Source organism: Lactuca virosa, chromosome 8 (assembly GCF_052849685.1).
Source record: "Lactuca virosa cultivar CGN04683 chromosome 8, Lactuca_virosa_CGN04683_v6, whole genome shotgun sequence".
NCBI classification, from domain to species: Eukaryota; Viridiplantae; Streptophyta; class Magnoliopsida; order Asterales; family Asteraceae; genus Lactuca; species Lactuca virosa.
Genome location: NC_136433.1, coordinates 5512312 through 5521957, shown reverse-complemented (window position 1 = coordinate 5521957; position 9646 = coordinate 5512312). Strand labels below are relative to the sequence as shown.

Sequence of the window (9646 nt, the reverse complement as noted above, 5' to 3'; positions counted from 1 at the left end):
TCCATAATGTAGGGATGTCAAAAACCCCCCCGGGACCCCGTTCCCGTGGGACCCCGATACCGTACGGGACTAATTTTTTAAAAAATCCGGGAGCGGGAGCGGGGGCGGGGGCGATATTAACTCCCGTTTATTTTTGAGACCGGGGGCGGGAGTGAGTATTTCCGTCCCGTACTCCCGCGGGGGCCCCGTTTATATATATATATATATATATATATATATATATATATATATATTTATATATATATGTTTATAACTTTAGTGATGTTTTATGTTTGATCAATTCTTGATTTATCAAGGGCTTACATGTTTGTTTATATACAAAAGTTATTAAAAATAGTATTTTTAGCCTAAAAAAAAGCAATTTTTTAGCAAAAAAAATCCATTTTTAAGCCTATAAACTGGGGGAACGGGGGCGGGACCGGGGGCGATGGAGGTAACCGGGGGCGGGACCGGGGGCGGGACCGGGACCGGGGGCGGGGGCAACCATTTCCGCTCCCGTTTGGTCCCGTTGACATCCCTACCATAATGCTATGATTCGGTCCACTGGAAAAAAAGGCTGACTGAAAAAATAGACGCCTTTTGTCATTGACGCATGCTCTCCATCTCAATCAATCGATCTAATCAACTTTTCCTTCCACCACCACCAGTACTCATTCCAAAAACACGTTTTCTCTTCTTTTTGCCCTTAACAACCAAATCGCTCCTCCAAAAAAACACGACGACCTCTCCTTCTTCAGCGTCGAATCCTACCACCTCCGGTCTCCTCTCCCAATGCCACTCTCCTCCAGTCCCGTCGCCATCGCGTCCATTCTCCAATAGTCGAAACACAACTCCGATTAAGACTATCACTTCTTGGTTCCTTGATTGTTTAATTGCTGATTCTTGTTTGTAGTTTCTTCATCTAAAATCGAACTCCGATCAAGACTCTTTCTTGCTCTTGTTCTCTCTATCGCCATTTAGCAATTAACGATCTCACCAAGTCCGTCGGTAAGCAATCATTCTTTTGTATTTGTTTTTTTTCCCTGAAATTAGATTAGATGTTATGCTGAAATTAGATGTTATTCGGTGTATGATATCCATAACTTAGGTCACGCCATTTGTTCATAACTCTACAAGTTATTTTATTGAGGCAATATGACTTCTAAGTTTCTTTACTCCTGTATTGTCACAATGAGAATCCTTTAATCTAGTGTTGTTTGGGGATTACACAATATGATGGTCCTCAATTTCCAATATTGGCCTTTGTCCTAATTGTTGCTCACATGACAATCTATCACAATACATAATCCGCTCTGATTGTGTCTCATTTCTATATGTATATTGGTTATCTGTACTTTCTTATTGAGAATTATAAGTCTTATAGTTGCAATGGGAACTTTTGGTCTTGTTAATATATGATAGAGTTTGACCAACACAATGAACAAAATCTAACTGCCTATAGTTGCAACTTGGTTTTGGTTTGTTTGTTGTATCACCAAATTGATTCATTTATTTGTTATATGACAAAGTTGTTGCTAGAGGGACAAGAATTCTTCTTCCATGGGAGCTCCTACAACCATTTTTAAGGATCTTGGGCCACTGTTTACCTGGTCCATTGAATCTAAACGATATGAAAGATGCAATATCTACAACAGTTCGATATTTGTACGCTAGAGTTTACCTTCAGTTTTTTTTTTTCATGGAACGTGTAGATGCAAGAACTCAATTGTGTAATTTAAACGTGTAGATGCAAGAACTCAATTGTGTAATTTAATTTTTTTGTTTGTTATGAGATTGCATTCAATTTTATTTTTGATTTATGGAACATGGAAGGCGTTTGCTCTTATAAATGTATATGTTTTACTTTGGTATATTCTATTCAAATTAGAACTTAGATATGGTAATGCTTTGCTTATTATAAAAAATGTTATCCCAGATGTGATGTTTATAAAAAATGTAATGTTATAAATTAGATGGTAAATCATAAATGAATTCTGATAAAAAAAATATTGTTTGAGGGTAATATAGTCATTTTGTACAGTCAGTCAGCTGCAAAATCAAATAGAAAGTTTCAATCATAAGTTAACTTAGTCAAAACTTTTAACCAAGTCAGCTCTAACCCAGTTAACAACTATCAAACGACCCTTTAGTTGTTGAAACATCTCACTCTTTTCCTTAAACCTTGCCAATATATCTTGACACTGATCCTGAACAAGTATTTGTTTTTCGAAATCGTTTTGTATGTTGTGTTTGATTTTACTAATAAGCTATAAGTTGGGAGATGAATCTCACCTTTCTTGCCATTAACTGTAAGTTGGAAAAGATGAGTTTTTTGTTTTTTGTTTGTTTTTAAGATTTACTAATCTTTAAATGTATTTTTATCTGTGGGTTATGGTTGTTTATAAGGATAAGCTTGGTCTTTACCCATCATTTGGTATGACACTGAAAAGACCATGTAGGGGCTGCTTCATTTACTTGGGAGTAATTATTGTTTAAACACTAGTTTTACTTGTTTAGCGAGTAACTATCATAATTACATACATACCTAGATCCTATTAGCATAATGTCTTACGAAAATCTTCATATACCTTTATATATGCTTATAAAAAGTTGTACATATCTAGTATATCATATAATACTAATAATCTATTTCACTATTATTCACCAGTTGGATTCAAAATAACCAAAATCCACCTCAAATTGAAGAATACATGCAACGAATTGCATCATTATGCGAAGGAGATCAGAAATGTAATGAAAAGATTTGGTGGTTCCATTTTGCGGACATGGAGCAGTTTCTGATTGTTTTACAGGCCACATGGAAGTGGTTCATAGATCTGGTTATGGAGGACATTGATGGCGGTCTTGGTGCATGTATGTTTCACTTATTCTTGTTGGTCCCAAACCCCTTTTAGGTTCGTAGATCAAATTCAAACAAGAAAGAACAATAGAAGAACAAAAAATTATCACAAAGATGTATTTCACTAAGAAAGCTTCTCACAAAGAAAACGAGGTGCACAAAGCGGTTGACACAAAGCCATGCGCAAAGCAACTACACTAAGCAATAATTAGGGTTTGACCCATTACAAAAATATATACTAAACAATCCCTACAATCAAGGGATTGTATTCTAATCTAAATATGTAAACTACACGAGACTTCTCCAAATCTTCTATTATACCAAATCCCTAATTTGATGGGATTGCATCTTCTAAGATAATAGTAGATCTGGTAATTAGGGTATGGTTCAGATAAGATATTCTATTATACTTCTTCACCAATTAAATCTGATCAACTCTAGATTCGGATATCAACACCAACATTAGGGAGTCAGCATCAACTTCAGAGACATTCGCTGATCAACGTCAGCTTCAGTTTAGAGCAGCTTCAGCTTCAACAGAGTATAAATGATATTTCCAAATTTATATATATTTTTAGGAATTATTTTAATACATTTTAAGCTATATTTTGGTTAAATGCAAAGATATTTGGTACTTATTAAGTTAAATTACGTTTTGCAGCAAAAAAGGACACTCTTGAAGAAAATGGACCAAAACTGACAAAAGATGGAACCTGGAAGGACTGAAGCTGAAGGTGGGAGCTTAATGGAGCTTAAAAGGAAGGAAAATCAAGCAAACACACTCCCCACGACATGGATTGAGAGTACCACGACCTGAATCAATGAAAAATCTCGATCATATACGTGATAATGAAGATATCTACACACGTCGTGAAAATGATTATTCCAGAAGATATCTACACAGGGAGCAAGTTCCCTTGCTAAAGAAGGATTTGTACTGATCTCACGACGTGAGATGATAAATAATATCAAAGGACATATTCGACTTGGGAGGATTGGAAGTAATATTTTGGAGATCTAGTCGATTTCAGAAGCCAGAGAACAACAAAAAAACAACTTTCGGAAGGAGAGATCGATTGGAGATTAGAGATTTGAAGATCAAAGCAATAATTCAAATTACACATTTGGTTTGCACTAGAGTGATCATATCTAGCTTGAATTCTTATGTGTTTTTGTGCTTATTTTCTGCCATGAGTAGCTAAATCATTAGGCTTTCGTTTAGTGTAGATGAACCCTAATACTATGTGTTAGTTTCTTGCTTTTCATGGATTTTATGAGGTTGGTTTAGTTTGTGTTTGATTATCAATACTGTAACATCCATAAAATCCGAGCCAATTTAAAACTTTTTAAATCATTTAAAACCATTCTATTATTACAATTTGTTTCCAAAATAGTTTAAACATCAGAGTTCCCAGAAATCATAATCATCAATCGAGGAAGTGTACGGTCACGCCTTTGCCTTTCCGCGGTCATCCGCTGAACCTGAAACAATAAACTGAAACTGTAAGCTCGAAGGCTTAGTGAGTTACCCCCAAAATACCCATACACACCATAATACACATACAATAACAAACAGCATACTATGGGTCCAATCATCCATCAGGATGGAATACCCCAGGCCCTCAACCATTGGGTTGGAATGCCAACATACCGATACACTTCACATAACACATATACAACTAACAGCATGTACTGGGTCCACAACTTTACAGACTGGATTACCCCTGGCCCACAGTGAGTCTGGATTGCCTTCCGGGTCCACAACTCACATCTGGATTGCCATCGATCCCACAGTACTAGTCTCCCTCAGCTCGTATCTGGAATGCTCCCGGGTTTGTTGGTTACCGCACGGAGCAGTTTCACCTCAACCCATCCCACAAAATATGTCGACATATAACACAACTAATGCACATATAGATAATCACATAATACTACAGGTAGTCCTACAGATCCACCTAACTGACATAACTACTAGCATGCAAACAGTCATACCAAGTATAGGTCACTAAGCATAACCACATCTGATCTATCAGGATACCGATCTAACAGATCATACTAGCATATAACCATCCTATCTACCAGGATACCGAACTAACATATCACAACAGTAATAATCCCAATAACAAAACAAAGGGCCGGCCTTGGTGCCTTAGACCCTTGAGTACAGTGAGGATAACTCACCTTGTAACTGATGCGCTGAAGTGATAAGCTCCACTCTCGGATCACTGTCACAAACTCCACCACCTATATTCACCATAGAACCATACTCATAATTCCCAATTTCCCAAAATGCTCCCAGAAGTCAAATAGTCTACCCTTGGTCAAAGTCCAAGTCAAAGGTCAAGGTCAACAGTCCATGTTAACCTCAACTCGTCGAGTACAACCAGCCACTCGTCGAGTTCCTTGCATAACTCGTCAACTCGCCAAGTCACATGAGTGACTCGTCGAGTTCCTAATGTTTGCGGCCGTAAATTCCTTGGCCAAATCGTCGAGTTTCCCTGCAACTCGTCGAGTTCATGCGTGCCAAAAGCCGGGAAAACCCTAACTGACTCGCCGAGTCACCCTACTGACTCGCCGAGTTCACGACAATCTTCATCGGACTCGCCGAGTTGACCATACAACTCGTCGAGTCCCTTCAGTCCTTCATCCATCCAGATGCTTTTTAAGCCATGATAAGGTTCCATATTGCAGATCCAATTCCCCAAGGCATGTTCATCACGTAAAGTTGCAAACTTTATGTGCATGCAAGGCTCTAAAGACTCTAAATGACAAATCCAAGCTTGAAATGGAGTTTTACACTTAAGGAGGGATTCATACTTGCCAAAGCTGATAGCTTTATGGACTTAGAGACCAAAGAGAGTTCAGATCTGAAGTTACAACCTCAGATCTTAACTCATACCCAAGAATAGCCTCTTATTATGCTAGAAGAGCCCTAATCTTTAATCAAATGAGATCTAGAAGGAAATGAGATCAAGGTAACGACTTGATACCTTCCAAGAGATGCCAACTGAGGTGGATATCAGATCCCCACACGTTCTTTGCTCCTAGCCACTTGCTCTCCAAGTTCTTCTTACAAAGATCCACCTCCCAAAGCTTGAAACACATAAGGATGAAGCACACACACAGATTAGGGTTTGTTGAACTCTCAAGAGGCTCTAAGGGTGCTGAAAGAGGCTTATGCTCCATTAAATAGGGTGCAAAACCCCAGAAATTAGGGTTTCATCCTCCAGCTCCTACTCGTCGAGTCCCTTCTTGGACTCGGCGAGTAGGTTACTTAAACACGTGGACCAACCCGCTGTTACTCAACGAGTCAGGGCAACCAACTCGTCGAGTAGACCTTGAAATCATGAAAATTAAAACCATAAATTAATACTTGGAGGATCGGGGCGTTACAAATACCTAACATGTTAAAGTTTTAATATTTGTTGCTTAGATTCAAGTTAAGTGTAGTTGAATGACCATTTTAATTACATGAACTTGATTACCTGGTAGTTTATGATCATTAAATTATTAGAGCTAGGATTGGCGAAAACTTAATAAAGGTAACGACTTTTACTGTGCTAGAGAACATAATTTGATCATAATTGTGTTTGGTAATTTGTCTTTATCATATATAATTATCTTAGATATATATTAGATAGCCCAATTAACCTTAATAATCAATTATGTGTTTGCTTTTGTAGGATCATTACATAGTAGTTCATGAATTGGTGAAAATATTAGGAGATTAGATCAAGGCTGCTAATTATATTTAAATTGGTAACCAACTGAATAAATCGATGTTTAGAAACTAACCATAGGAAAAAGGGGGATTCAAATATAAACGAAAGTGTCTTCATAATCTTGATAAAAATCGTCTTAGTTAAGATGTTTTCTTATTTTTTAGTGCATTGAACATTTAAGTTAATCTGAACTTGGAAAATCATATAAAACTCCAATTTTAGTTATTGTTTTTAGATTAATTTTAGTAATTATTTTATAGCTAAATCCCATTCCATATGTTCGATACCCAACTTACTTTACTATACTATAAACTGACTAGACACACTGCCTATAAGTGCACTAGTAGAGAAGTAGTTAGGTTTATACACTTAAAAGTTGATAGGTATATCTTTTGCACATATCTAGTTTCTGGCGCCATTGTCGGGAAACGTCTATTTTAGTTGTTAATTTAATTGCTTTAGATCAATTGATCCTTTTTGTGGGGTAAAAGCCGCAAAAAGTTAATTTTCTGCAAAAAATATTTTTTCTATTTTATTGCTCTCCCGATGTGAGATTCACCTCTCACGACGTGAGATCTGGTTTTCAGTTTTTATTTATTTTGCTTTTTAGTTTGTTTTTACGCTTTTTGTTTTGTTTTGTTTCTATAATTTATGACCCTATGATCCGAAAATCCATTAGTTCCACCACTTCAAGATCCTGAATCAGCTTTCCATAAGAAGAAGTCTAAAAAGGTTGACGAATCAAGTAGCACTTTCGAATTTGACAAGTTTGAGCAATTTGAGAAGATTCCAACCAAGAAATGAACTGGTTACGAGTCAGGAACTGAAAGTGAATCGGAAGAATAGGTCAAAAGCGAGGTTGAAGCAATGGCGGTACCACCATGACGATTGAATAATATAAAAGAAGAGTGCGAAACGACAACGGTCCTAGTCTTGTGCCACCTGCAACTGGTTTTGAGCTCAAGGGCCATCTCCTTTCAATGCTTAAAGATATACCATTTTTCGAGAAAGATTACGAAGACGCATTAAAGCATATCGATGAAGTTTTGGACATTGCAAATTATTTCAATGTTCCAAACGTCACAAAAGATGTAGTTTTATTCAGGATGCTTCCCGTAACACTTACTAGAGATGTAAGAAATATGGTTAAAGTCATTAGCACCTAGAACTATAAGAACTTGGAAAAACCTTCGTGAAGCATTCATCGAGCAATTTAGTCCACCTTCAAAGATAGCAGAACTCAAGAAAAAGATTGCTAATTTTCAACAAGAAGATGGAGAAACCTTATACGAAGTGTAAGAAAGATACAAATGCCTTTTGAGAAACTGTCCTCAACGTGACTTAAATGTGCAACAAGAACTTTCTATCTTCTATGATGGGGTGAATGTAACCACACAGAAACTCCTTGATTCTCAAGGCCCAATGAGAAAGAAAGACCCTGCTACCATTAAAGAGTTAATTAAAGAATTCGCAAAGCAATCTAGAGAGCACCACAACCCACGAGAGGATGTGACTAGAGGTAAAGGGAGTAGCAATTTAGCTTCGGAAGATTTAGAAACTGTGATGGAGAAATTAGAGAATATGGACCGAAGGATGACGAAGATGGGTCAATCGATTCATGCCATTCAAGTAAGGTCTGACAATTGTAGTGGACCACTCTTCACTAAGGATTGCGATTTGGATGAAGATCGGAACCAAAAAGCTCAAGTTTGTTATTATAGTTGTGACGGATCTGATGAAGATTGGAGAAAGCAAGAAAGAATGGTTGCCTTATGAAGAATATAAGAAGCAAAAAGAAGAAAACTATCGAAAAACCTATTGGGTTTTGCATTCTACAACATCCTATGGTGTACATACAACCCTAAATACCTTGGATCTATGTTTTCACTAATTATACATGCAATGGTGTTTCCAAGGTATTAAGCCTATAACTAGCATGCAATTTTTATATGCCATACAAGATACTAGTTAGGGTAACATACCTTTTATGTAGCTTGAAGTCTTGATGTATTTGGCCTTAAGAGCTTAGCCCTAATAGTGTGGAAGCCTCAAATGAAGTCACAACACATCATGAACAAAGGAGGAACTTGAGAGAGAATTCCATGCACCCCAAAACACCCATGAACTCCCAGAACATGCATGTGGGCGTTTTTTTAGGTTAGAACATGTATTTATATGTTGGATTTCAAGAGTCATGGGTATAACCCAAATCCATACCCATGGGTGTTATGATCCATGGTTCATGTGGCCCAACCCTTTATGTATCCATACATAAACTTGGTCCAACATGGATCATAAGCCCAACACATATAAATATAACTAATTACCATAATTAGTCCCCATAGACTTAATTAGTCTCTTTTGATCACTAAATTAATTCCAAATTAATTCTTGATCAATACTAATTAAAACATATGATTTCATATTAATATATTCGAACTTATAATATATTAATAAATCATATATAACTTTTCTCTCAAGAATCCATCCTAACAAATTGTCCTGATGATATGCAACCCAAATGGACCATGCTACTCTCGGGTCGAGTACATACCAATAATAGTTATGGGCTTAGACATCTAATCCAACAAAACCGGACGAGGCTGCTTCCAAAAAGAACAACCACCACCGGAGAAGAAACCCAACTTTGAGTCAATGCTTAATAGGTTTATGGAAGTCTCTAAAAAAAGACATGGTGCTACTGATGTTAGCATTAGAAATTAACAAGATTCCATCAAAAACATCGAGACTCAACTTGGGCAATTGAAAAAGCTAGTTAACGAAAGGTTACCACTTAAATATCCCGATACAAACTCGCAACCTCACATCATGGGCATATCCGTTGAAGAAAAATCTCATTTAGAACCTTTATTAATCCATAATGAAGCCTCGAAGCTACCCGATCCGCAACCAAATATGATGAAGATCGAAGAAAAAGAATGGTCTGGTGCCCAATTCTCACGACGTGAGACACTACCTCTCACGTCGTGGGCCCAATATGATTAGAAAAATCCTTCTTTTGTTAAACCATATCAACCTACATGACCTTATCCTTCTTGAGCAAGGGCACATCCTTTGGAGCAAG

General features: G+C 37.1%; 1 long non-coding RNA gene and 1 other non-coding gene across 2 annotated transcripts; one reads left to right on the top strand and one right to left on the bottom strand.

Moving 5' to 3' along the window:
- The first annotated feature begins 568 nt into the window (after positions 1–568).
- On the top strand, positions 569–1806 carry LOC145133123 (uncharacterized). Its single transcript, XR_013718418.1, has 2 exons — positions 569–987; positions 1509–1806. It is a non-coding gene; the product is annotated as an uncharacterized LOC145133123 (long non-coding RNA).
- A 5991-nt stretch (positions 1807–7797) lies between these two features.
- Positions 7798–7904, bottom strand: LOC145135272 (small nucleolar RNA R71). Its single transcript, XR_013719734.1, has one exon. It is a non-coding gene; the product is annotated as a small nucleolar RNA R71 (small nucleolar RNA).
- Positions 7905–9646: the final 1742 nt, after the last annotated feature.